A 27866-nucleotide genomic window follows, 5' to 3' on the forward strand; every position below is an offset into this window, starting at 1 on the left:
ATGCACAGGGATTTAGTCTTTATTGTTTCTCTCGCCTCCGTTCAACCAATGTAGTGCATGGACATGGCCATTCACATGATCTGTGTTTGAAACGACATGGGCTTCTCACTGCCGTATTTTGTAAATGGTCCAGCTTGAATGGGAGCCAAACGTACTACAAAGAAAGGCTGTCCTGGAGAGACCCAATACCATGTAAGCTTCTACTGGGTGGGGAAATAACACATATTGAAAGCTCATCTTCATAGGGTGTAAATGTGCACTGCCATAGGGATGTGGAAAACAAACAAGGTTTTGGGTGGAATGCTTGAATTCATCTCAGCTACTGGTAATTACTCGGGGCGCATTCCAGTCAATCTTTTGTTTTTATTCTTATTTGCAGACTATTCCATTCTAGGCAGAGACCAGACATATACAAATCAGTCTTGCTCTGCTACACTAGGAACAGTCCAGCTTGAACTGCCGGGCCAGGTCCTCCTAAGATTGAAACACAAGCTTCCCCAGTTTTGACTTATTTGCACCTCGTTGGTGATGTGCAGCCTGATTCCTCTGTTAGAGTGTGCATGCATGCCACGCCTGTGAATACCCATTTCACTTAGAGCATCACACTGAGTGGAATAATGTGACCATCTTGTGAAAGTTGAAGGGACTGTGTTCCTGCAGTTATAAACAAAGAAAACTGAAGTTTATTAGAGGGAAGTATCCTTTAATTACACAGCCATCCTGGACTTTTCAGAGTTTATTCACCAAATGCTGTGTTCTCTCCCAGGCCCACATATAAAGAGGCAATTGTAGTTCGATGGAGCGAACCACGTAAGAAGGAATTCTGAGGTCCTGCCCTGTACTGTGCTACTCTCCTATGTCCTTTTGCTCCTCCTTAGCCCCTCCCCTTCCTCTCTCACCCATTCCATTTCCCCTCACCCATGCCATCGCTTCAAACCCATAAGCCCACCCCCTTCCCTCCCACCCCATCCTCACTGGCAAACAATAACTGGCATTTAGCTGGTTACATCATCAAGAAGACACCTCCCACAAAAATGCAGAACATAAAAATACTCTCTCTAAACGTCAAGGGTCTAGATCACACAACCAAACGACGGAAAATCCTAGACTATACACTTAGACTTAAGGGAGACCTCATTCTCAAGAAACCAAGGTGGCCATGAAAGAGGCAATTCTCCTTAAACCCCCTCTCCCCCCCCCCCCCTCTCCCCCCCCCCCCCCCAAAAAAAAAACATGAGTTTGTGAATTATTATGCGCCCCAGCCTCAAACAAACAAATGGTCGGATTTCACCCTCATCTCGAAAGCTTCTGGCCTCACTATCCTGTCCTTAGAAGCAGACACTGAAGGCAAATGGCTTCTTCCTAAAATATAGAGGGACAACACTGAAATCATAGTCATGAACATCTGTATCCCCTAATAATGACAACGCTACCTTTTGGATTATTCTCAATAGACAACACTCAACTTTACCTCCCAATTGCAGAATGATTCTAGGAGGAGATTTCAATTTACCCTGGGACGCCACCCTTGACGGGAATTCTGCATGTCAATTTAAACCCAACAAATCCCATAAACAAATGCTAAATATGGGCAATTCTCTTAAACTTAGACATATGGAGACTATTCAATCCCACAGGGAAAGATTACTCATTTGTCTTCCATCCGCACAATACTTTCTCTCGCATTGATTATATCTTAGTTGACACAACTCACGTCCCAGCCACCTCTTCCCCAACCATTGAACCAATCCTAGTCTCAGACCAGGCCTGTATTTCATTACTCTACGATATCTCTTGCAATACTTCAGGAACAAAAACATGGAGAATGAACGACCTCCTCACGGAGGAGCCCTCCTTCACAGAAATAATCAAAAAAGAGATTGATGACTACATAGAACTCAATAGGTCTTCTGACCCAAATGCACAAATCATCTGGGACGCCCTGAAATGCACTATCCGCGGGCACATGATTAAACTTATATCAAAGAAAAACAAACTAGACAACAAAACCTTAGACCAACTAGAACTAAAGACAAAAGCATTAGAGAAAGATCTCAATTGCACCAAAGACAAAACTCAATTAAACAATCTAATTAAACTCAAGTATGAATACAACAAGATTCTGAGTAACAAAGCCCACTTAATAGCCCAAAAATACAAAGGCATCGATTTCTCTGGACGTAATAAAGCTTGCAAAATACTTGCGTTATTTAAAACAGACCTGTCAGAAGACAAGAATAACCTCTATAACCAATGAACATGGCGTCACATCGACAAACGAGAAGAACATCCTTAATGCCTTCAAAACATATTACCATGCCCTCTGCTCCAAAAGTAATAACACATCTTATGACATATGCTTTAACCAAACTCAACATAATTAATGTAACTAACATAGATGAGTCAACAAAAGAATCACTAGAACACCCGATTTCTCACAAAGAATTTATAAACGCGATCAAAACAATAAAAGCCAGGAAGGCCCCGGGCCCATGTGGCTTTACGGCATCATTCTTTCAAACTTTGGGTACCTCCCTAATGACTGCATTAGAAGACTTATTCGCCCACTTATCCTCCCCTGGCTCCGTTGAGGGCTGCGTCGTACAGATAACCATAATTGCTATACCCAATGAAGGGAAAGACCTATCCAATCCCAAGAACTACTGACCCATATCCCTCATAAACACAGACTGCAAAATATACACAAAGATCCTAGCCCTCAGCATAGAGCCCATTCTCAAAAAACATAATACATCCCTTTCAATAAGGATTTATCAAAGGGAAATTCAACGTGGATAATATCAGACTTTTTAGCCATGCGATTGAACTAGGCAAAATCCTGTACCAGCCAACCTGCGCTATAGCACTAGATACAGAGAAGGCCTTTGATAAGGTATTGTGGACCTTCCTCCACTCACCTTTCATCTTTGGCCCTGCTCTTTCAAAAATGATCTTTGCTCTTTACAATGAACGGAAAGCTAGAATAAACATCAACTGAAAGTTGTCTAATCCTTTTACCTCCAACAAGGAACCACACAAGGATTCACCAACACTAGAACCCCTACTTACGTTGATCAGAGAAAATCCATTCAAGTCAGGTATCCCTTTCTCATCAGGCCCACAAGAACTAGCCGCCTACGCGGATGACATTCTCCTTTTTACCACCCAGGCAGACTCTGCCTTTCGCACACCATATCAACCATCAACAACTACTCTAAGATGTCAAGCTACTGCCTCAACAAGGAAAAGACAGAGGTTCTCCCTCTCAATGTGTACTGTAACAGTTCACACATCAGCCCCTATGGACTAAAATGGGCCCTAGATAAGATAAAATACCTGAGTATATGTTTCACCCATAACCTTAAAGACTCCATCGATCTCAACAAGAAAAAGACGCTAGATAACATCAAAGATAGCTTAGACAAATGGTCAACCAGGTTCATTACCTGGTGGGGTAGAATAGAATCTATCAAAAGGATGATTACCCCCTCATTAACTTTTTAATCAGCATGTCCCCCATATACCTCTCAGGCACCTTTTTTTACAGACACCTTTTTTACCAAAATAGACACTTTACTTACGGAATTCCTCTGGAAGTCTAAAAAGCCCAGAATTGCCCTAAAGAAACTGAGGCTTCCTAAAAAAGAAACTTGGCGGCCTAAACTTACACGACTAACGTAGATACCAACATGCCTTCCTAGCGCAACAGGGGAGCCACTGGCTCCTAACCACCACCAACCCCTTGCCGCCATGTCTGGCTATTGAAATCGTCCTTGCTAAGTACTTATCCCTCACTTCACTTCCAACTGTCAAAAAAGTTAAAACACGCCACTCTAAAAAAGCATTCTATCTAGCACGTGGCAGGCACTCTGGAAAAATTGACAACAAACTACCAAACAAAATGTAATATTCATGTCTAGCCTCGCTATGGCACAATGAAAACTTAAAACTAGAAGGGAGAGCGATGTGTATACAGAGAAATGGGCAGAAAAAGATATTCTCCTGGTGAGAGATATTGGCACCCCTTCAGAACCCATACCATTCTCTCAAATGTGACTTAAATGACCTAGGCTTTTACCATTTCCTTAAAATAAAATCACTTATAGCCAAACATAAACCTCCAACCCCCCCCTGACCAGCCCAACACATTAGAAATATTTGCCAAAGGCGGTCACGTAGCTTCCAAACTGTACTCCCTTCTATCCCCCACAAAAACCTCACTAAATAAACCAACACAAGACAAGTGGGAAAGCTCTATAATCAGACTCCAACAACACTCCAAAGGTCCTACCAAACTGGCCATCTACCCAGAGTAACCTCACTTCCAACATAATAACTCCATCAGTAGCACAAAGCAGATACTAAATTGCCAATATTGCCCAGTGGACTCTGGCCAAACTTTATAAACTAGGCCTCCGATCCTCCGACACATGCTGTAGCTGTGTGAAGGAAACAGGAGACTTAAAACACATACTAATCGAGTGCATCTCCACCAAAAAGTTCTGGCAGGACTTCAGTAATACAATATCTCAAATACTTCATACAAAATGGATTCCTTTCTTAGCCTCTATTACACAGGGAATCCTCCCCATTGACATTAAACAGGCATTAAACAAAGAGGACCATCTCCTATGGGACATTCTAGTCACAACTGGCCTTAAAGTTATCCTCAATGAATGGAAAGACTCATCTAAAGCATCCCCCCACATATGGTGGGAATGGGTCCAATTCACCAGAACTACCTGTAACTCACTAAACTTATACTTGATGACAACACCAATAAAGAATGGTAAACTCTTGTGCACACTGGACAACTTTATGTTTCACTCATCTATGTAACCACGATCATCTGATCACTCGATAATTCATGCATTCACTCACTCATTCTCCCACCCTCCCACTCCTCTCCCCACTATCCCACCTCCTCCTCTCCCTACCCATCACCCTTCTCCATGTACTCCCTACTTTTCACCCCTATCACCCTCTTCATCTCTTCTCTCATCTCCGCTCTTTTACTCTTATTCAATCATCTACAACTGAGTTACCTTAACCATTCACCACATCATCAAAAACTGCTCCATCACAATACTTACACAGATTAACCTCACCTCACCACTGCAAACAAATACAATTATATCTACCCTCTACTTTTATAAATGTGGACCGACCGCTCATGCTATACCCTAAACTACAGTTCCGACTTGATGCGATGGTGCCATACAATTTACTATTTATTTTAATTTCTTATTTAATTTTCCTATTGTATAAAATCCCAATAAAACGCTCTTAAAATAAAAAAAAGAAGGAATTCTGAGGGCTGGCAAGGCCTGGCTTACATAGATCAGACTCTGTTATAAAAGTTTATATTGCATGAATCAGTAAGAAATCAGGGTGAACCGCATTACACCTTTTACTTTCATAACAACAGTAACCTGGCTGTAATGTGCTCAAGAATCTGGACAATATGAAAGCTAGTATTTATTAACTGTAGACCTCAGTGGTGTGGGGGTATTGAAGTAACCATACAGGCTGTCGCTGATGGAGGCTGATCTGCTGTATCGATCCTGCACACCTGGTCCGTAGAGCCATTCGATAAGCTATCTCACAGTGCTTAGGAGCACAGTGCAGCTAGTCTTCCTGCACAAGGCAGCACTGGCTATGAGATTGACTATAAGAGGCAGCTGTGTTCTACCAGTAGCAGTGTGGTGACCTGTGAGACTGTCCAGGCCTCACAATCTTGTGTGTTGTGTCCATCAGTTCACCTTTTTCATGCCTACTTGTTAATGCACATCATCAATTTAACTTGCGTTCTTTAATTTTTAGGTCTGGCTTGACAGTACAGCTGTCGCCATACCTTATGTGAACAAATAAACCTGTCAAAAGTACTACAGAGGACTGCGGCTTCACCCAGATTTTGGTTCATTCGAGTACACCTTTTGGTTTGTCTACAGTTGGGTGCTTCCGTAGAAAGAGGTCTTACCCTCCAGCCAGATGTGATCATTTGTTCATCCAGCTGCTTCAGGCAGGCTCTTTATCAAGCAAAGCTATTGCATTAGAATTTTGGGTCACACACAAGCTACTGCGACGGAATGAGCTTGCCCTTTAAGGTTATATAAATGCCACTACAATGCTATTAAACAACTTCTCCTAGATAATTACGCTGCTTGTTGCTCTCTGGATGCCATGAGTGAAAGCATTTGCTCAATACTGCAGGCCTGGTTTGATTATGGTGGCAAGCCAATAATCAGGGCTACTTGCTGGACCTGTTTATTACAAAATGTTACAATAAAGTCAGAAGGCCTGTCTCTTTACTGTGTAAAGTATAAGTTAAAGTCGGTGGCAGTGGTGAATACAGGTGACATGGCTCTCACATAGAGTGATCTCCAAACATGCTCAAAGAATGGAGAGCAGACATACACCATGAGCTGTTATATGTTATGCAAGTTTGTAGAGTGTACTATCACCCAGGAGGGTATCCTGGCACTGAGCAGTAGTGAGTATAGCCAAACCTAGGGCCTAGTGGCTCTACTAACAAATCCAGGTCTTCAGCTTCTTGCGGAATTCAAGGCGTGGATATGAAGATCTTATGTGCAACAGAAGGTCATTGGACGTTTTAGTAGCTAAGTAGAAAAAGTCTCCACCACTAGATTTGGTTTTACATATGCATAGGGTGTGTGCAAATAGGAGTCCAGATGAGCGGAGGTGTCTGGAAGGTTTGTGAAAGCAGATGCAGTAGTTGAGGTATGCTGGACCAGTGTTAAATAATGCCTTGAAAGTGTGGGTGCCAGTGGAGCTCTTTCAGGTGTGGTGTTATGTGAGTGCAGCCTGGGAGTTTGAGAGTGATTCTGCCTGCCGAGTTCTGAATGGTCTGCAGCCTTCTGGTGATTTGTTTTTTTGTTGATACCTGCTAGAGCGTGTTTTTGTCGTGCATGAAGGTTTTCTGAGTGCTGATTGGGCGCCATTTGAAAATCTTCCTAAGCATTTTAAAGTTTTGGAAGCATGAGGCAGTGACGGCGTTGTCTTGGGTGTTCATGTCGAGTTTGCAGTCGATGATGATCCCAGAGTTCTTGGTGTGCATTGTGGGGATGGCTCTGTTGGCCACCAGGTGGAGTCCCACAATGAAGTGCTCTTCCTGAAGATTAAGATTTCAGTCTTGTCAGTGTTCAGATTCAGACAGTTGGTCTTCATCTATTAGACTATTTCATTAATGCAGGCATTGAACTTGATCTGGGTACTGGGTGTCTTTTTCTATGAGGGAAACGATGAGTTGTGTGTCGTCAGCGTAGAAGTTTGTTGATGTTGTGATAGTAGATGATGTTGGATAGAGGGTTCATGTATGCCCTAAAGAGGGATTGGCTCAAGGAGAATTCATGTGGAATTTCTCAGATGAAGTCCCAGGCGTCCCATGTGTATGGTGCCAAGCTGATTGACTGGGTCCTTCCAGTCTGGAAGGAGCCAATGCATCGGAGTGCATGCCTTTGGAGTTTGATGTCATATAGGCGTTGGATAAAGATGGGATGGGGGACTGTGTCAAACGCTGCAAGGAGGTCCATGAGGATGAGGACTGCAGTGTTATCTATTTAGTCGTGCATATGTCATCCATGACAACGATGAGGGCAGTTTCTGTGCTGTGCCTGGGTCTGAAATCAGACTGATTGGTGTTATGGAGTTGGTGGTCGTCAAGGTATTCGGTGAGGTTTCTGTTGATGATTTTCTCTGAGCCCTTGGCAGCAATGGTAGCAGGGAGATCAGCCTATAGTTGGCGAGAGTTGAAGGGTCCGCAGAGAGTTTCTTCAGCAAGAGGAGGGAAGTTGCGTGTTTGCAAGCATCTGGGAAGGTTGCAGAGAGGTTGAGGCATTCAGAATAAGTTTGAGGATGGTGCTGATGGGTTGCAGTCCTCTAGAGTAGGCACATGGTTGCAGGGGTCCAGTGGTTCCCCTGAGTAGATAAATTTCATGGTAGTGGCGATTTTCTATGGGGTGATGACAGGCCATGTGGTTAGCACTTGTTCTCTGGATAAGAGCAGGAGGTGTTAGTGAGGTCTATCGGTTCCGGTTGTGGCTTGAAAGTGTTGTAAATGGCAGTGATTTTGTTGCTGAAGAATTGAGAGAGATTGTTGCAGCCATCCTTTGAGGGACTGATAGAGTTGGAGGAGGCCGTTAGTGACGTTAAGTCCTTCACAGTGGCGGAGATGTTTTTACTTCTGATGGTGCTTGCATTGAGGCAGTCCACTGGAGTGGCACGTTTGGTGGTAGTGTCTCAGGGTGGATTTGGACATGCTTCTATCTGCATTGTCATGGTTCAACCTCCATTTGTGCTCCAGTTGTTTGCAGGGGCATTTCTTCAGTCTACGTTCCTCCAATTACCAAGTAACCTGGGGTCTAAATCTTGTTCTAATGCTGTGTTTGAGGAAGGGCCAGCGAGTTTGCACAGTACATGGCCCAGTTGTTGAAACTGCTGGTGACTTTGGGGAGGCTGTTGCTGTGCTTGGATCAATGGTTGTTGAGAGCTGTGTTCCAGTCCTTGTTAGTGATGCAGTTCCAGTTGGCTGGTCATGCGGTGTTGCTTGTGCACTTGATTGGTGTGGGGATGCTGAACTTGACAAGGGCATGATCTGTCCAGGAGACTGGTGTGGGCACCTCGACTTTTATGTTGTCAAAGGTGGTGAAAATAGCAACCACAAGGTGTCCGGCAGTGTGGGTGAGGCACAGGCTTCCAAGGCCTTCAGTGAGTGCCTTTGAGTTTGTATAAGCATGGTCTTACAGGTGGAATTTCAGGTCTCAGAGAAGAATGTAATTGCTAGTGTTGAGGCCGAGTGGTCCAACAAAGTCTTTGTTGGTTTCGTTGAAGTTGGAAAATGGTCCCGGTGGTCTGTAGATGAGGGAAGGAAGAGATTCTGCAGAAGGCCAAACGAACCTCCTCACTGATGTTAAGAAAGGACAGAGGGGGTCATTACCCTGGCGGAAGGCAGAGAAGTGGCGGTAAGACCGCCAACAGGCTGGCGGTCTTTTTGTTGTTGTATTAACCGCCATGGTCATCTGCCGGTTCTCCGTTCCGCCCGGGTCTCCAGCCCGGCGGCCGTCACTATACCGCCGGCGGTATTTTGACCCGGCTTACCGCCGTGGATTTCCTGCGGTTTGAACCGCCATGAAATCCATGGCGGTAAGCACTATCAGTCCCAGGGAATTCCTTCCCTGGCACTGATAGGGGTCTTCCCCACCCCCCCCCTGACTCCCTCCTGCCACCCCCTAAAGGTGGCAGGGCCCCCTCCCCACCCTGACCACCAACATCACATCACCCATACCCACACGACACGCACGCAGGCACCACTTACACACTTACACAAACACACGCCAACATACATGCCTACATCCACACACACAGTCAGACACGCACACCCACATACAAACATACACACACACATCCATAGACATACCAACAGACATACACGCACTCATTTCCAAAACACGCAACACCCCCGCAAGCATACACGCACTCACACACCCCCTCTACATACAAAGACGCACACCCCCCTGCACCCACACAACACACAACACCCCCTCACCCCCTCCCCTAACGGACGATCGACTTACCTGTTCCGTCGATCTTCCGGGAGGGGACGGGAGCCATAGGGGCTGCTCCGTCGACACCACACCGCCAACAGAACACCACCACGGCGAATCACAGGACGTGATTCGCTGGGCGGTGTTCTGTTGGCGTGGCGGTGGAGGTGGAGCAACCTCCACTTTCCCGCCTACCGCCAGTATGGCTGTTGGCGGCTCTCCATCCGTAAAAGGACGGAGAGCTGCCAACGGTCATAATAGGCCGAGCGGCAAACCGCTACCACTGGCGGTCTTCCGCACGGCGGTCCCTCGGCGGTCTTGGATACAGACCGCCGAGGTTGTAATGACCACCAGAATACTTTTACTGCAAGACTTTTCGCAGGCCACTCTGATAAAATGAAAAATATTGAAATCACTATTTGATACCCTCAAATATGGGTATACACTTCTGATGGACCTTCCTTTGGGTCATGAACTTTCAAGTAGGTGACAAAGACCACCAAGTGCAGACTCTTCAGGGGACCTTAAGGCACTGGAAACAACACTAGGTAAAAGTTTTTTTTCCTGAAAACAGCAACCTCTCCAAAGTAGAGAAAGGCTAACTCTGTAGTGAGAGAACAGATGCTTTGATCAAGCCAGTGTGATCAGTAAATCGGCCAAGAGGAAAAGAGGAACAAACATGAGGACTCCTTAGCAAGTAGAAAATATCTCCCTGTGCACCTAATCAGGAGCAGAACTGCTTTCTGGTGAAGCCTCTCCGGAAACTCGAGGGGCTTTCTCAGGGGACCCTTGTTCTGGCTGAGGACTTTAACATAGTGATGGGTGAAGGCATTCACAGGTCCACACAACAAGAGGCATGTTCAGGAACATATCTGGGTCTAACAGACATATGGAGAATGACACATTGTCGGGAAATATTTATTTTATTCAGCTGTTCACCACACATAATCTATATTATTTACTAGTCTCAATTGTTGTCCCCATTCAAACAGTACAGCATGTTAAGAATGAGGCAATTGGGGCAAATACTCCTTCCAATCACACACCAGTGTGGGTGGAGGTAGAGGAAAGGTAAACCCAGCCTCCTCAAGAGAACGATGTTGGAGAATGGGCAGGTATCTTTTACAGGTCAAGGCAAACATGTCTAAAATCTCATAAGTGATAGATTGTTACATAGGATTGAACGCTTCGAAAGACACTCCCAGAGAAATGATGTGAGATACAGGAAAGGCTGTGATCAGGGTCAAGCTTATAGCACTGACCTCAGCTGCTAAGAGAGAGAGGGCAGTGATTCAGACGAGAAACTGAACTGCAATAGCAGATAGTAGTTGCAAATCATCAGGTTTTAGGGCTATGCTAAAGGACAATAACAACATATAGGGCCAACTGATGGTCCTTATGCTTATGCTAAGTGTTAGAAATGGGGTTTCTGGTTGGCTAGGGTATGCACCTCAGCCAGGCAGAACTTACCCACTCTAGTCAGGGCAAGGGAGTTACACGTCCAAGATAACCCCTGCTCACCCCCTTGGTAGCTTGGCACGAGCAGTCAGGCTTAACCCGGAGGCAATGCGTAAAGCGTTTGCACAACACACACATACATGTGACGCAATATCCCCACCACAAAGGAAACACAACACCAGATTATATAAAAATACACTGTATTGTACACAACGTAATTATTAGACCAACATCACATAACAGTACTATCCTGCTACCTTAGCAGTTGTCAGAACACGTTACACATTAATTACTCTGCAAACTAGCAGTAGTCACACATAACACACAGGTTACTCAGTATTCTGCAACATAAGCAGTAGTCAGGGAACACGTTATCACATTAGAACACTTGTCATAAGCATATCATAAAACGCCCATAGTAGGAACATTAGAAAACCTATGGCAAGTGAGGGAAACATATTAGCAAGTCATGCCCATAAAAGGAACATGTGCACACATATGTAAAATCATCATAGTACAGGCAGGTAATATAACACAATGAATAAAGTCTGTAAAAAGAACTTTAGAGTATCGGTATATTGGTCCCTTTAGAAAGTACCTGTCTTGATGAGGAGGCACCTCCAGTGCCTAAAACAACCAATGGGGCCCCCGGCGCTCCTCTGCGCAAAAACGGGGGCCTCCCTAAACATGGCAGACTGAGAGGGGCGGCACGCACCCTCTCTGAATTCTTGACGGGCCCCTTCTGGGACCCGTGATCGCTGGGGGGCCCCCCGGGCCTCCACCGGCCCTCACGAGGGGGGGGCCAAGGACACCAATACTGGTATGGAGGAGGGGGGCACCACGCACCCCCTCCGCTGAAGGACGGACCCCCCCTGGGGCCTGCCAAACGCCACAAAAGGGCCCCGCGGCACGGGGAGCCTCCGACGAGGCCTCCACCGCACCTGCCCAGAGCTGTGGCCTAACGAGGAGGGAGGGGGCCCAGCGAGCCTCGGTCCTCCTCCGACGAGGCCACTCGGGCCTCAAGGAATGAATCGTGCTCCTCCGGGAGAGAGGGCTGAGCCTGCCAGGGCTCCCAGCTGGCCCGGCCGCTCCTCAAGCCAGCAACACGGAGCACTTTGGAGGCGGGACAACTCTGCTGGTTCCCCGCGGATCACTGGAGCCGCGCCCAGGCTGCCCTGCCCGACCGGCAGGCGAATTCACCTTCCCCTGGGCCGCGGTGAAAGAAATACGGGAGGAGTCTCATTGGTGCCCCCGGGGCACTATCAGGAGCACGCCGGCTCCTATCTTCGTCAGGTGGTGCCCCGGGGGTCTGATACAGCGCGTTTCACTCGCGCTTGATGGAAGCAGCCTCCCCGGGCTGCGGCGGTGATCTCGGCCACCACAACACGCTCTCCGAGGGCAAAAGGAAGCCCGGGTCGCGGCGGTGACTGTCTCCTGCCACCATAAACAACACACCAAAAATAAAAGGGGAGCGCTTTCAAGCGCTAGTGGAATCCCCAAAAGGAGCGCTTTCCTAAGCGCTAGCTTGGACATCACGTGAAGCACCCCCGTGCTTCAGGGTCACTGCAGGGGTCAGGGGCCACAGCACCCTGCCCCTGGGGAGAAAAGGTTCAGGAAAGGCCCACAGGTGGAGGGGCCCTAGCAACAGGCCAGCACAAGGGAAAGGCAGCAAGTGGCAAGTCCTTTACAGTGACCAAGCAGGTCACAGGTCAGCACAGCAGCAGCAGCAGTCCATGGCGGTCCCTGGTAAGTCCTTCCAGCATTTCTGTGTCCAGTTCCATGATGTTCAAAGTCTCCAAATTGTGGGGAAAATTCCCCTGTACTTAGTCAGTTCTTACAGTGTTTTACAGTGGTAGGGAGAGGAGGTTCCAGCCAGTTACAACTGGTTCTGGGAGTGCCCCCTCTCTCCTTTCAGCACAGGCTCCAAACATCAGTGGGGGGTTAACGACCCTATTGTGTGAGGCCAGGGCACAGCCTTTACAAATGTAGGTGTGCCCCGCCTCTCCCTTCTCTCAGCCCAGGAAGACTATTCAGTATGTAGATGCACCTCAGTGACACCTCCACCCTCCCTGTGTACAGGCTGTCTGAAAAGTATGCACAAAGCCCCAACTGTCACTCTGCCCAGACGTGGATTGGAGTCAAGCTGCAAAACACCAGAATCATAAGCACAGATAAATGCGCACTTTCTAGAAGTGGCATTTCTGTGATAGTAATAAAAAATACACCCACACCAGTAAGCAGTATTTATTATCACCATCACAACCATACCAAACACGCCTACGCTAGCCCTCATAAATCAGACAATACCCCTACACATAAGGCAGGGCATTTCTAATGCAATCCTATGAGAAGGCAGCACTCACAGCAGTGAGACACCAAGTTAGGCTGTTTGTCACTACCAGGACAGGCCATGCAATATGGCACATGTCCTGCCTTTCTACATACATGGCACCCTGCCCACAGGGCGTACTTTAGGGGTGACTTACATGTAGTAAAAGGGGAGTCCTGGGCCTGGCAAGTAAATTTAGATGCCAGGTCCCTGTGGCAGAAAACTGCGCACACAGGCCCTGCGCTAGCAGGCCTGAGACAGGTTTGAAAGTCTACTTCAGTGGGTGGCGCAAGCAGCGCTGCAGGCCCACTAGTAGTATTTAATTTACAGGCCCTGGGTATAGAGATACCACTGTACAAGGGACTTATAGGTAAATTAAATATGCCAATCAGATATAAGCCAATCATACCAACTTTAGATGGGAGAGCACCTGCACTTTAACACTGGTCAGCAGTGATAAAGTGCTCAGAGTCCTAGAGCCAACAGCGAGAGGTCAGAAAAACCAGGAGGAAGGAGGCAAAAAGACTAGGGATGACCATGCGTATGGCCAAAAGTCCAACACAACCCCCTACCAGCCAAAATCCAGGGGAGAACAATCAATACCTTGATGTACTTTCCTGATTGGGGCGATAGAACAAGGACCCAGGCCCACAACAGCAGGGGCATGTTCCAGTTCTACGCCTTCCTGACTCCACTGGGATCTCTCTGTCAATGCGTCCCAGGCAGCCTAGACCAACCCACGGGGATTCTCTAGCTGCCAATGGCCAGAACCAGGCCCCAGGCCATCTTGGAGCCTCTGGTCTCTGAAACCATAATGAGTGGGGGGCGGTAGCCCCAGGTGCAAAGCAACCTGTCTCCACTCCATTTCCGATCAGTTCAGGGGCTCTACCCTGCCACTGATCCACCAACCTAGGGTCCGCACCCATAGGTTCTACAGGGACTAGAGGCGAGGCTCTCCTCCCTCTACCCCTCCTTCTAGGATCCCGCCCTCCTCTCCTAGGAGGGGTATCACCAGAATCCACACTTGCCAGGGTGCTGGGTACAGCAGCCCTGCACAACTTTCTCGCCAGCCCAGGATCACTACCTGCCGACTGACCACCCAACCTAGGGACGACACCCTTGGGTTGCACCGGGGTCCAGGGCGGGCTTCCCCCTCCCTGACCCCCACTTCCAGAGTCCTGCATCTCCCCACCTCGGGAGAAGCCACCAGAAGTTTCACACAGGGGGGTGAGCACACTAACCGCCCCCCCAACCAGGTCAGAGTTTACCCCCTGAACCTGTCTATCTAGTCCAGGGACGACACCCTTAGACTGGACCATTGCCCAGCGAACCAGGACTTCCTTGGGAGCACACCTACCCCCTACCAGATCAGAGCTTACCCCCTGAATCTGGCAATCCAACCCAGAGTCACTACCCTGCGGTTGAACCACTGCCTGGCGCACCAGGACTTCCTTGGGAGCACACGTACTCCCCATCAGGTCAGAGTTTACCCCCTGAACCTGATCATCCAACCCAGAGTCACCACCCTGCGGTTGAATCATTGCCTGGCGCACCAGGACTTCCTGGGGGGCACACCTACCCCCCATCAGGGAAACACTTTCCCCAAGGGCCACACAAGAGTCTGGCTGGCGCAGGTCTCCTGACCTCTGCCCATCGGACAGAGTCTGGATTCCCCCCAGCCCAGAAATGGTCTCACCAAGGTCATTCCTGGGGGGCTCTGCTCTCAGAGCTGACCCCTGACCCTCCAGGTTCTCCACTGGGGCCCGCAGCCCCCTCTCAACCCTATGCCTGGATTTCCGCCTCCTCCGCTGTAGAGCGAGACTACCAGACACCAGGACCGGCGGAACGCTATCACCAGCCACCCGCCTAAGTCCTAATGACAAAATGGGATCCTTCTGAACAGCTGGCCCTACGGCACAGGTTAGGCTCACCTCCTGGCGTTCACTCATGGAACCTTCAGGGGCCTGGGACGGTATCTTGGGCACCTTGGGCCTCAGCCCAGCCCCATTCCCTCTCCTCAGAGACGGGACATGGGGTCCCTCACCCATCCCAGTCCACTGGGACCTACCTGGGACACTCCATTCCTTTCCCACCACACCTTGTTGGGAAACACCTAGACCACTCTCATTAGGAACACCCCCTAATGTCACACCAGACCCTCTGGTACGCAACCAGAAGTCTGCCTCCTTTGCGAGCTCCCTGGGGTCAGAGAGCTCACACACTGACAAGTGTTGGCGTAACTCTGAAAAACAACAACGAAACAGGTGCTCTCTGAGAATCAGATTAAACAGCCCTTCAAAATTGTTTACTGTGCTACCCTTCACCCATCCATCTAGTGCAATGCAGCAATCCTCCACAAACTCCTCCCAAGACTGGTGGGACAGTTTCTTACCACCCCTAAACCTTTTTCTGTATTCCTCAGGGGAAAAACCATACTTCACAATCAGTGCGTTCTTCACAGCGGAGTACCCCTCCCTGTCACTCTCTTCTAGAGTCAGTAGGGCATCCCTCCCCTCCTCAGGAATAAAACTCCCTAGGCCAGTTCCCCAATCCTTCTCAGGGATCCTGCGCTCTACCAGAGCCCTCTCATATTCCTTTAACCACTGACGTATGTCACCCCCCTCTTGGAACCTAGGTACCAGATCTATGGGTATGTGAGGAACATCTTTGCTACAGCACTGTACATTGCTGCCACCACTGGACTCCACCTGCAGCGCTGGTGAGTCCAGAACCTTCAGACTGCGCTCTAGAGCGAGTCTTTCTCTGGCAAAGGCCCTCTCTGCCTCTGCCATTCTCTCCTGTACTAAGGCCTTCTCTACCTCAGCCCTTCTCTCCTCAACAGCTAGGCGCGCTAACTGCAACTTCAGGTCCCTCTCTTCCCGCCTATCTCTTAGCTCATCAGGCGTCAAGGAATGAGAGGTAGCCCTGCTTCTTACACTGGACCCAGCAAGGGACTCCCTATCACTGGGGCCTTCCCTGTCAACTGGCGTCCCCAACCGGTCATTCTCACCCTCCTGATCAGTCTCTCTACCACTCTCTAGGGATGAGGTCTGGGAGCCCTCCCATTGGGAACCCTCGCTACACTCAGGATCCTCTGGGTACCCCCTACGCACACTCCCTCCCTGGGTAAATGTCACAAACCTTTCAAAGAAATTCAGAGATCTCCTGAGGTCCCCTTCTACAGGCAGCCCTCTCTCTCTACAGAACCCCTCTAATTCCCCCTGCGTGTAAAACGGCAGGTCCTCTAAATCAAAGGTAAGCCCCATCTTGAAAAGGTACAAATAACTCAACTGTGACAACCACAATACCCAAGCGTGAGAACTGAAAACAGGAAAAATGACCAAAGAGAGAAAGTTAAGAGAAGCCAAACATGTGATGGTCTAAACGCAATCCTTGTAGTGAAATAATGAGTCACAATGGTATTGTGCAAGCGCAAGTCCTATCCTCACCGCTGACTTCCAATGTTAGAAATGGGGTTTCTGGTTGGCTAGGGTATGCACCTCAGCCAGGCAGAACTTACCCACTCTAGTCAGGGCAAGGGAGTTACACGTCCAAGATAACCCCTGCTCACCCCCTTGGTAGCTTGGCACGAGCAGTCAGGCTTAACCCGGAGGCAATGCGTTTGCACAACACACACATACATGTGACGCAATATCCCCACCACAAAGGAAACACAACACCAGATTATATAAAAATACACTGTATTGTACACAACGTAATTATTAGACCAACATCACATAACAGTACTATCCTGCTACCTTAGCAGTTGTCAGAACACGTTACACATTAATTACTCTGCAAACTAGCAGTAGTCACACATAACACACAGGTTACTCAGTATTCTGCAACATAAGCAGTAGTCAGGAAACACGTTATCACATTAGAACACTTGTCATAAGCATATCATAAAACGCCCATAGTAGGAACATTAGAAAACCTATGGCAAGTGAGGGAAACATATTAGCAAGTCATGCCCATAAAAGGAACATGTGCACACATATGTAAAATCATCATAGTACAGGCAGGTAATATAACACAATGAATAAAGTCTGTAAAAAGAACTTTAGAGTATCGGTATATTGGTCCCTTTAGAAAGTACCTGTCTTGATGAGGAGGCACCTCCAGTGCCTAAAACAACCAATGGGGCCCCGGCGCTCCTCTGCGCAAAAACGGGGGCCTCCCTAAACATGGCAGACTGAGAGGGGCGGCACGCACCCTCTCTGAATTCTTGACGGGCCCCTTCTGGGACCCGTGATCGCTGGGGGGCCCCCCGGGCCTCCACCGGCCCTCACGAGGGGGGGGCCAAGGACACCAATACTGGTATGGAGGAGGGGGGCACCACGCACCCCCTCCGCTGAAGGACGGACCCCCCCTGGGGCCTGCCAAACGCCACAAAAGGGCCCCGCGGCACGGGGAGCCTCCGACGAGGCCTCCACCGCACCTGCCCAGAGCTGTGGCCTAACGAGGAGGGAGGGGGCCCAGCGAGCCTCGGTCCTCCTCCGACGAGGCCACTCGGGCCTCAAGGAATGAATCGTGCTCCTCCGGGAGAGAGGGCTGAGCCTGCCAGGGCTCCCAGCTGGCCCGGCCGCTCCTCAAGCCAGCAACACGGAGCACTTTGGAGGCGGGACAACTCTGCTGGTTCCCCGCGGATCACTGGAGCCGCGCCCAGGCTGCCCTGCCCGACCGGCAGGCGAATTCACCTTCCCCTGGGCAGCGGTGAAAGAAATACGGGAGGAGTCTCATTGGTGCCCCCGGGGCACTATCAGGAGCACGCCGGCTCCTATCTTCGTCAGGTGGTGCCCCGGGGGTCTGATACAGCGCGTTTCACTCGCGCTTGATGGAAGCAGCCTCCCCGGGCTGCGGCGGTGATCTCGGCCACCACAACACGCTCTCCGAGGGCAAAAGGAAGCCCGGGTCGCGGCGGTGACTGTCTCCTGCCACCATAAACAACACACCAAAAATAAAAGGGGAGCGCTTTCAAGCGCTAGTGGAATCCCCAAAAGGAGCACTTTCCTAAGCGCTAGCTTGGACATCACGTGAAGCACCCCCGTGCTTCAGGGTCACTGCAGGGGTCAGGGGCCACAGCACCCTGCCCCTGGGGAGAAAAGGTTCAGGAAAGGCCCACAGGTGGAGGGGCCCTAGCAACAGGCCAGCACAAGGGAAAGGCAGCAAGTGGCAAGTCCTTTACAGTGACCAAGCAGGTCACAGGTCAGCACAGCAGCAGCAGCAGTCCATGGCGGTCCCTGGTAAGTCCTTCCAGCATTTCTGTGTCCAGTTCCATGATGTTCAAAGTCTCCAAATTGTGGGGAAAATTCCCCTGTACTTATAGTCAGTTCTTACAGTGTTTTACAGTGGTAGGGAGAGGAGGTTCCAGCCAGTTACAACTGGTTCTGGGAGTGCCCCCTCTCTCCTTTCAGCACAGGCTCCAAACATCAGTGGGGGGTTAACGACCCTATTGTGTGAGGCCAGGGCACAGCCTTTACAAATGTAGGTGTGCCCCGCCTCTCCCTTCTCTCAGCCCAGGAAGACTATTCAGTATGTAGATGCACCTCAGTGACACCTCCACCCTCCCTGTGTACAGGCTGTCTGAAAAGTATGCGCAAAGCCCCAACTGTCACTCTGCCCAGACGTGGATTGGAGTCAAGCTGCAAAACACCAGAATCATAAGCACAGATAAATGCGCACTTTCTAGAAGTGGCATTTCTGTGATAGTAATAAAAAATACACCCACACCAGTAAGCAGTATTTATTATCACCATCACAACCATACCAAACACGCCTACGCTAGCCCTCATAAATCAGACAATACCCCTACACATAAGGCAGGGCATTTCTAATGCAATCCTATGAGAAGGCAGCACTCACAGCAGTGAGACACCAAGTTAGGCTGTTTGTCACTACCAGGACAGGCCATGCAATATGGCACATGTCCTGCCTTTCTACATACATGGCACCCTGCCCACAGGGCGTACTTTAGGGGTGACTTACATGTAGTAAAAGGGGAGTCCTGGGCCTGGCAAGTAAATTTAGATGCCAGGTCCCTGTGGCAGAAAACTGCGCACACAGGCCCTGCGCTAGCAGGCCTGAGACAGGTTTGAAAGTCTACTTCAGTGGGTGGCGCAAGCAGCGCTGCAGGCCCACTAGTAGTATTTAATTTACAGGCCCTGGGTATAGAGATACCACTGTACAAGGGACTTATAGGTAAATTAAATATGCCAATCAGGTATAAGCCAATCATACCAACTTTAGATGGGAGAGCACCTGCACTTTAACACTGGTCAGCAGTGATAAAGTGCTCAGAGTCCTAGAGCCAACAGCGAGAGGTCAGAAAAACCAGGAGGAAGGAGGCAAAAAGACTAGGGATGACCATGCGTATGGCCAAAAGTCCAACACTAAGTAACTTAAATGTATTTTCCATCTTGCTTAATGTACCCTCCCCAACCCAGCCACCCTTGTCCTGGACCCCGATTGTCGCTGCCACATGTAAAATGGACTGTTTGTGGATCCCCCCACCATGTAAACACACAAAACCAACATGTGCATCCCCAGTCACTGCTGAAAAGGCCAAATCCCACCCCATTATTACAAATACACAAAACACCTTTGAAACCCGAGCAACTCCACCGATCTCCTGGCCAGCCTCTGTTGCCCTCCCCAGCTCCTCCTGCTGCTGCCTCTGCCTCAGGGAATGAACTGAGAGTCTGCCTCAGTTCGGGGCCCTCCTCCACCCACAGGCTCCTGCTTGTGCCTCATCCCTGGTGACCTAATGGCCATATACTAGTAAGTATCTCTGTCTCTCTCTGTCTCTCCTTACTCCTGCTTTTTACTTCTGCATTTCACCTCTGATTTACTTAGTTTTGGTTCTTTCTTCTTTCTGTCTCCTCTCCTATTTTCTGCCTTTCTGTTCCCCTCTCCGTCACTTGCGGCTGCTGCCCCTGCAGTCCCCCCAACCCCCCAGAAAACACTTTCCCGCCTTCCACCTGACCGGACCCCCACCTCCCTCCCCTTATTAATGGCGGCCTCAGCAGATGCACACAGCCAAAGGCAAGCCCATCCATGCCTGGACCGCGCCCAGCGCCAGAAACCCTGGATCTCCGATGAGCCATTCCCAGGCTACCCTCCATTTTGATGCCAAGACCCTCCACCGCCTTAACACCAGACGTCTAAGTGGGTGCTGCACTGCATCTCCTAAGGACACCCACGGACATTTTTCCTGCCAGAACTGCAACCTCAGTTTTAGCCACAACAGACAACCGGAACACCCCAAAACTGAAACCACTGATGCCCGCCACAACCTCATCACCTGCCTCCTTCTGAATATATGCTCCCTACACAAGCCCACCACCGAACTCTGGGACCTGATCGACTCAACCCATCCAGACAGTGCCTTCCTAACTGAGACCTGGACCAACCCTACCTCCGGACATCGCCATCGCAAACCCGGACGGCTACAACTTCCTAAGGAAATACCGACCCTCCTGTCCGGGAGGAGGACTGGCCATCGTGCACAAGTCCACACTCCGCATCACAGTCAACATGGAGGAACACTGCACCACAATGGAACACCTACACTTCCTGATCCACATCACTCACAACTCCTCCCTCTGCGGCACTTTAGTCTACAGACCACCTGGCCCTCGCCCAGCCTTCATCGACGCCATTGCAGACATCGCCAGCCCCCATTCCCTGGCATCCACCGAATACCTCCTCCTGGGCGATTTGCATTTCCACCTCGAGGACTGCAACAACCTAAACACCTCTTCCCTACTCCACAATTTTGCCATCCTCGGCCTCAAGTAACTGATCACCACGCCCACGCACGCTGCAGGGCACACACTAGACCCCATTTTTACCTCAAGCAACCAGATCACCTTCAAGAATGCCTCCATTCTGGACTGGACCGACCATCACTGCATACCCTTCTCCATCACCACACCAAACAGCCGCCTTCATGTCCCCAGGGCCCCCACAGGAAATGGAACGGAATCACTGACGAGCAACTTACCTCGACCCTCACTAAATCACCTCGCCCTCACTGATGACGACAATGCCGCAGCACGCAATCTAACTCCTGGATCACCAAGTGTGCCAACTCCTCATCCCCCCTTCGATCAACTTTGGTCAAGCGTGTCCCAAAAAAAGCTAGCTGGTTCACCGCCGAACTCCAAGAATCCAAATGCACCTGCAGGTGCCTAGAGTAGAAATGGAGAAACAGCAAAACCAGCAAAGATCTCCCTCTTTCAGATCCGCCATTGCCACCCATAACCAATGCATCAAGAATGCAAAAAAAACCACACTTGTGAACACATCAACACCTCCCCGCACAACACGAGAGAACTCTTCACGGTGATCAACAAATTCACCAATCCTCCCTCCGAAGCCACCAACATCCCCCATCACAAGACTTCTGTGACAGACTGGCCACTTTCTTCCATCGCAAGATTAAGGACATCTATGACATCTTCCTCCTGCAGTACCCACTCAGCGTCAGAACCTACGACCAACCCAGCTTTCCAGAACCCACCCAAACCATCCACAGCTGGTCCACACTCACCACAGAAGAGACTGATATCATCATGAACAGCATTCACTCCGGAGCTCCAACAGACCCCTGTCCTCAGCACATCTACAACAGAGCCGGTGCCTCCATCGCCCCCGAACTCCACGGGACGCTTAACTGCTCCATCACAACAGCCACCTTCCCCAAAGATTGGAAAGACGCCGAAGTCCGCCCCCTGCTGAAGAAACCCACAGCCACCCTATCAGAGCTCAAGAACTTCCGACCCATCTCGCTGCTACTCTACCCAGCTAAAGTCCTGGAAAAAGCCATAAACTTGCAACTGCGACAGTTCCTCGAGGGCAACAACTCTCTGGATACCTCTCAGTCTGGATTGTGCAGCAACCACAGCACAGACACAGTTCTTCTTGCAGCCACCGATGACATCCGCACGGTCCTCGACTGTGGACACACCGCAGCACTCATACTTCTCGACATCTCAGCAGCCTTCGACACTGTCTCCCACAGCACCATATGCACCAGACTCCACGACACAGGAATCCACGTAAAAGCCTTGCAATGGATCCACTGCTTCCTCACCGGAAGAATACAGAGAGTCAGGCTCCCACCCTTCAAATCCAAACCAACAGAAGTCAGCTGCGGAGTCCCTCAGGGATCCTCTCTGAGCCCAACGCTCAACTTATACATGGCCCCACTGGCAGCCATCGTCCAAGACCACAAAATGAACATCGTGTCATACGACGATGACACACAACTCATCATATCCCTCATTGAAGACCCGGGCAAAGCTAAGAGGAACTTTCACACCGGGATGAAACCCATCTCTGCCTGGACAAGACCTAGCTCATCCTCTTCTGAACTTCTGAACTCCACCTGAACCTGGGACGACTCCTGGTGGCCTCCATCACCCAGCGCACAACCTACTCTGAATGACAACGGCCGCAACCTAGAAATCATCCTCGACTCCACCCTATCAATGAACTGACAGATAAATGCAGTCACCTCTTCCTTCTGGCACATTGTCTGCCAACTCTGCAAAATCTTCAAATGGATCCCAGTCAACTGCCGCAAAACAATCAGTCACTAGCCCTAGTCACTAGCAAACTCAACTGCGGCAACGCACTCTACTCTGGCACCACAGCAAAGAACATCAGGAAACTACAACAACTCATTCAAAATGCCACCGCAAGACTCGTCCTGAACCTCTCCCGCCAAGAACACATCTCCCAAAACCTGAGGACCCTGTATTGGCTCCCAGTAGAGAAGTTAATCAACTTCAAACTACTCGCCCACACCTACAAGGCCCTGCACACATCGGACCGCTCTACCTGAACCATCGCATCTCCTTCCATAACCCCGCCAGACCTCTCCGCTCCGCTGAGCAGGCTCTAGCTACTGTCCCATGCATCCGGAAAACCACCTGAGGAAGATCTTATGCATACCTTTCAGCCAAGAGCTGGAACAGCCTGCCCACGCACCTCAGACAAAGCCCATCTCTCACCATCTTCAGGAAGAACCTCAAAACACATCCCTTCGAATGAGGCCCAGACACACCACCAGCGCCATGAGACCCTCACGGGCGTGTAATTGCCCTATACAAAAACTGATTGATTGATCAGGAGGCAGGAAAGTGAAGGGCCGTATACTCAAAGGGTGTTTGAAACAAATTTAAATTCCCACACACCACAGTCACTCTTCATGCATCCATATGCTCTCATTCTCAAAATTGCTAATGTTGAGGGGGTCTCGCACCAGCGCCCGCACTAGTTGGGCACCTGGCATCTCGACTCCTCCTTCAGCCATTGTCACTCACACTCAACTCTCAATAGATAATATCATACAAATACCGCTCTGATACACGTAACAGTCATCCTCAAACTCACAGGTATAGGTCGGGAGTGGATGGCCTGCCTGAATATCTTGCAAGCTGAAGCTGGCGTTGCTGTCATCCAAATTGGAGGCTGTTACCTCCTCCTCTAGTGCTCTAGCCTCTACTCGTTCAGATCTCTGTTTTGGGTGTTTTTGGGTCCCCCCATGATTTAAACCCCAAACAGTCGAGGGCCAGGGTTCCATCACGGTGGACCAGTACACGTTGGGAGGATCGGGAAGCTTGTCCTCCACGCCTTTTCATCCCTTGCGTCGGTCGGGAGTCTGTGACCTCACGAGGCGGTCTCTGTCTCCCTGCGACAGAGGAATCCGTCCTTCTCTCCGCACCTCAAGCCAGTCCCAGACCACCTCTGGGTTGTGAAGAAATGTGCATGATCCGCATGTAGAACTTTTAGCTTAGCTGGATAGAGCAGCATATGTTGGAGTCCCATAGCTCTCAGGTTCTGTTTCACACCTCAGAAGGATGTCAGCATTTGCTGCACTAGGCGGGTATAGTCAGGACAAATATGGATCTCTTGGTTTTTGAACTTAGGATCCCCTGTCTGCCGTACAGCCCGATGAGTAGAGTCACAATCCCTATAGTTGAGATTTTTTATGATAAGGTGTGAGGGGACCCCTACCGGTGGCTTTGTGATGAGGGCTCAGTGTGCTCTCTCCACCATGAAAACTGGGGACAGCGTCGCGGTTGGGCACACCTCCCTGATCCAGCGCTCAAGGAAAAGTTTGGATGTCTGGCCCTCGGCATCCTCTGGAAAGCCAACAAAGTGGAGGTTGTGTCTTCTAGATCGACTCTACGCTCCAGGGTGTCCGTTTTGGCTGTTAAATTGGTGAGATAGGTCTTCAGTGAATTGACCTCATCTTTAGCGTGTTTACGTGTTGCTCCGTGGCCAGTGATCTTTCTGCCACTGTGCAGAGATCAACCCTCAATAGTCTCAAATCGAGGGAAACGGTGTCTAGCATAGCCTGCACCGCCGCGCTGGATGCCTGTATCGCAGCTATGATGTGTGTCTCGGAGGGTCTAGTGGTTTGTTTCCATCTCCAGATGACTCCACACAGGGGAGGGGATCTCCTCTCCCAGGTGCTCCATTTGCTGTATATTGGTCTATTTTCATTTGCTGCCCTCCTCTTTGATGTCTATCTTTCCCTATGATATCTGTGCCAAGTGAGGTTGATTCGGTGGAATCTGGTGACTGGGGACAGAGCGTGGTAGCGCTCTGCACCTACGGGCAGGGTGGGCAGCCTTTCCAGGCTTCTCAGGGACACCACTCCTCTGTCAGGGTGGCCCACGGGAGGGGTGTCCAGAACCCCAGCCCCCACAGCTCAGTAATTGGGTGTCTAGGAAGGCCCCACCCACGACGTAGTTCTCAATGTGCAAGTTGTGGCACAACTCACTTGATCCCCTGTGTAGCACAGGCAATCTCTGGCTGGCACCGGATATTAGGACCTTGATCCATTGGACAGACGATGGGGGCAAGGATCTAGAGATGAGGTCTGGGGAGGTATTGGACAAGGCTGCCTCTAGAGGGTCTATCCCTGCGTCCACTCCTGGTCTCAATGACTATCCAAGGGCCCTCCTCACCTCTCTGTAACCATCCACTTGTGGTGGTGGGCCGGGGACTTCCTCTAGTCGAGCCCTGCTCATCAGCAGATAGTCAGTGCATGGTATGTTGCATCTCCAAGTAGCCCTTGCCGCCTGAGTTACCGTCTGTTGGTATGTTGAGAGGCCTCCCGCAGTATAAATCATGTTTCTCTGCGCCTAGGAGCTCCAAGCAGAATGCACTCTCGTAGTAGGGGCCCCAGTAACGGGTTGCGGGGAAGAATCTCCAAGGTTTTCAAACCCCTGGGGGGCAGTCAACTCACCTCTGCTATTCTATTGTACTGCGGCAGCTCAACGAGTGATTCGGAGCTCCAGCTACCAGTGATATGTTGCGTGATGGCTGAGGCCTTGCCAGCTTGTAGGGGTGATGGTCCGGCCCTCTGTCCCTGCACCGGGTGGTCTCTTTGTCAGCACAGCGCCTCCTCCCCCAGTTGGCGTCCCCACCGCTCTGGTCGCGCCATCTTCCTTCGTGTCTCTCTGGTGTCAGGGATGTTTTTCACCCGGCCCATCACTTCGGGCTCAGTGCGGCAGTAGAGATCGTCGTCATCAGGCACAGACAGTGGGCAACAGCGTAGGTCTCATCTGCTGGCCCAGCCGCTACCCTGAAGTCCCGCAGCCTTGGTCTCAGTGCCTGCGGGGTGGGGGTCATCAGCTCAGTCCTCTTCCCCATCTGCCCCTCCAGCAGCAGAGGAGCCGGCCTGGTGATCAGTTGCTGCGCCCGGTGGATCCCTTGTCAGCACAGCATCTTCGATCCCGGGAGGCATCTCCGCTGTTATGGTCACGCTGTCTTTTGTCACTTACTCATAGTCCAGGGGTGTTTTTGCACCTGACACTTCCCTGTGATCTCTGTACGCAATGGCAGTCAGCACCTACACTGAGGGATGGTGCAGGCCTCATCTTGGGATTTTATCGCCACCAGCAACCTTGTAAACAAGATGGTAGAACCCAGGGACCCTCCGGAGGAGCTCTGAGCACCACCCCTGGGGTGGTGATGGACAGGGGAGTGGTCACTTCCCTTTCCATTGTCCAGTTTAGCGCCAGAGCAGGGACTGGGGGGGTCCCTGAACCGGTGTGGACTGGTTTATGCACTGAGGGCCCTCACACACAGGTACCTGCACCCTGCGCTCTGAGCTGAGAGGGCCTACCATAGGGGTGACTTACAGTGACCTGGTGCAATGACCTGGTACTGAAAGGGTGCATGCACCCTTTCATGCAGGCTGCAATGGCAGGCCTGCAGAACACTTTGTATGGGCCCCCTATGGGTGGCATAAAACATGCTGCAACCCATAGTGATTCCCTGGAACCCATTTGCCCTGGGTACCTAGGTACCATATACTAGGGACTTACATGGGTGCACCAGTATGCCAAATGTAGGGTGAAAAAGGTTCCAGCAACCACGTTTACAAGGAGAGAGCATAATCACTGTGGTCCTGGTTAGCTGGATCCTAGTGAACACAGTCAAACTCACTGACAAACAGGCAAAAAGTGAGGGTAACCAAGCTAGAAAGAGGGCACTTTTCTACACTCGTCCATTTATCCATCCAGCCTTGGCTCCTTCTTGCAGTTGCACACACACCATTCCTCACAACCAGACCTACAGAATTTCCACTTAATGAAGACGTGCTTTGATTTAAAAACAAATCCTGATATATTGGATTTACCAAAGCTTGATCTCCTTTTGGAAACTCAAAGTGCTGGGCTCAAGTTTTTCACATTTTTTTTAATATTTCTGAAGTACGTTCTGCACTCGGCCATAGTCTTTAAATGGCTTGTGTTCCATTGCACGCAGTGATATGCATAGCGTCCGTCATAAGAATCCAAGTTGTCAGCAGCGCTCGTCATCCTCGACCTTGTAGCCAGATTACAAGATCAATCATTGCCTCTCGCCCTCTCGCTCACACGCGCGCGCACCGGAAGAAGACGAGGCCAGGAACTCATCAGACCAGATTAAGGTCACTTACGTGACCAGCACTTCTGCCAGATGGGAATTAATATCCACCTCCGCTGTCCAAGATCAGATACAACGGCTGGACTAATCCTAATCTGGCCCAAATGTCTGTTCATTATTTTTGTCTTCTTAATGCTGCTGAAAGTCGCTGTGGTGAATAGAGGCAGCCAGGTGGTTCATGTCATGCTAGACTGTCCCAATTAAATCATTGTACTTCCCTCAGTGGAAATTAATCTTTCAGATCAGGCTGCTCCACCGCTCTTGACATATGCATCTTCAGACAAAAGGCAACTCCATGTGCATCTTGAGCAGATGCGAAAGTGAAATTAATCGCTGCGGTAAGTAGGTGACAGTGATAGTAGAGAGCTTTAAGGGTCCTTAATAAGATGGAGCTCAAGGCAGAACCAGGTTCATACAATCCCTCCTTGAGGTTAGAAGCCTACCTCCAGAGTGAATGACACCGCACCGAGACTTCGAGGGTTAAAGTCTCTTTTTCACACATTCACCTTAGATCAGGGATGGTGGGCAAGACGATAGTGGAAATTATCGTAGTTTACAGGACGTGT

At 50.0% G+C, this 27866-nt stretch overlaps 1 protein-coding gene across 1 annotated transcript in view; it reads left to right on the top strand.

Annotated features, from left to right (window-relative positions):
* Window positions 1-27866, top strand: part of ALDH16A1 (aldehyde dehydrogenase 16 family member A1) — a 483909-nt gene that overhangs the window by 94173 nt on the left and 361870 nt on the right. The gene's annotated exons all lie outside the window — the stretch shown is intronic.

Source organism: Pleurodeles waltl, chromosome 7, assembly GCF_031143425.1.
Source record: "Pleurodeles waltl isolate 20211129_DDA chromosome 7, aPleWal1.hap1.20221129, whole genome shotgun sequence".
NCBI lineage: Eukaryota > Metazoa > Chordata > Amphibia > Caudata > Salamandridae > Pleurodeles > Pleurodeles waltl.